At 25.9% G+C, this 1,727-nt stretch overlaps 1 pseudogene; it reads right to left on the bottom strand.

Annotated features, from left to right (window-relative positions):
- Window positions 1–366: 366 nt before the first annotated feature.
- Window positions 367–1,338, bottom strand: LOC149062064 (uncharacterized; annotated as a pseudogene).
- Between the last annotated feature and the right edge of the window lie 389 nt (window positions 1,339–1,727).

Here is a 1,727-nt window from a genome sequence, read left to right as displayed (position 1 = left end):
ATTTATAACCTTTATTAAAATAATTAATATACAAAAGAAAAATAATTCTTAAAAACAACTTAGTTATTCATTATTCTAAATGAAAATTTAACCGCCTAGATTTTGTACTCGTCTCATCAATGACTTCATCAGTATTTATTTTAATGTCTCGATGAATGTTCATCAGAGCTAATCCGTTTAATCTTGCCTGTCCAATAGAATTCCTTATATAAGTCTTTAAACACTTTAATGTGGAAAATGATCGTTCGTTTAAGTCTTAAAGTGTAATTGATGTAAATATATTGAAATAATAATAAAAAAAAATTAATAAATTCACAAAAATACACAATTTGATAAGCAAACCGCAACCTTTATTTACACAACTTATTACTTATACATTAACATAATTTTGTCATGAGCTTCTTCACTCAATAAATTCTTTTTTTTTCATATATGCAAATTAAGTTTTTAATGATGAAAATATTTTTTGTAACCTATTAATTCGCTGTGTTAATGTTTTGATTTTTCTCCTTTGTTTAATAATTTTTAATTTAGCCATTTTGAAATTTTCTTTAGCACGTTTCGGAGTACTCAGATCTGGAGTAGTCACATCACCAACATAACGATTCCTCCATCTTTTTGGAGTTTCTGAAATGAAATGATTCATTATGACATATAAATAACACTAATAAAATATAATTTATAAAAATATTCCATATACCAATAATGCACTCAGATGGTGTAGAATAAGTTATATTTTTATATAGTAATATTTTTCGCTTCATTAATTCAGGAGCTTCGAGTACTAAAATAAAGTATAAAACAATGTCAATTAAAATAAAATATAATTATTTAATAATTATTCTTACTTTTGGTAGCTTCTATGACATTTTTGTTATAGGATACCATAAATTGATTAGGTTCAATTATTTGCATTCTGTTTTAAGAAAATAAAGTTACTAAAAATAACAGCACATTAAAAACCATAAATTCTTACTTAGACTTGTGAACATATAAATGTTGTATAATCTTATGTCATTTTGTAGAAATTGAGCCAGGTTTCAATAATTTCCTTGTAGTCGCCTTATAACAATGATCTTCCAAGTGGAGAGAACATATACTCCCACCTGGCAAATAGTCGTTTTCGGTATAGCCACAAGCTTTTAGCCAAATATTTCGTAAATATTTATCAGCAGGTAACCTGGAATTGTAATTTTGACTTTATAAAATGCTTCTTATTATCAGCAAAGTATTCATTCAATATAACTACGGTCAATGATTTATAACTTACGTATGCAACGTTAAGCCTGAAATTTTGGATAACGTCGAATGGCAATAAAAACAATACACTCTGCCCATGTTGATGAAAAAAAATTAATAATTTAATATAAAATTTAGATATCCAATTAGTTAGTAGGTAACAAATTTAACAATAAATCAGCAAAGGACAAAATTCAAAAATTGGGTTACAAGATTAGGTATCATTAGAAGTATCATTCACATATATTTCTGGGCATGCGCAATAATGTCGTGTATCGTGGAATTTTGAAGGTGGCGGGGAAGATGTTGGACACAATTTGGTATATGCATAATATCTAAGCTTTAAAATATATTATAAGTTACAAAATTATCATAATTACATACTTATATTAAACTATAAAAAGACGATTTAAAAAAAAAAATTAGTTTTTTGGAAAAATATTATTAATTATAATGTCACACGATAATTATTTCCTGGGCTGAAATTT

This window comes from Diuraphis noxia, unplaced genomic scaffold (genome assembly GCF_037042655.1).
Source record: "Diuraphis noxia isolate RWA-SAM2 unplaced genomic scaffold, SU_Dnox_SAM2 contig0001, whole genome shotgun sequence".
NCBI lineage: Eukaryota > Metazoa > Arthropoda > Insecta > Hemiptera > Aphididae > Diuraphis > Diuraphis noxia.
The sequence above is the reverse complement of the archived record's forward strand: the minus strand, read 5'-3'. Positions and strand labels throughout refer to the sequence as shown.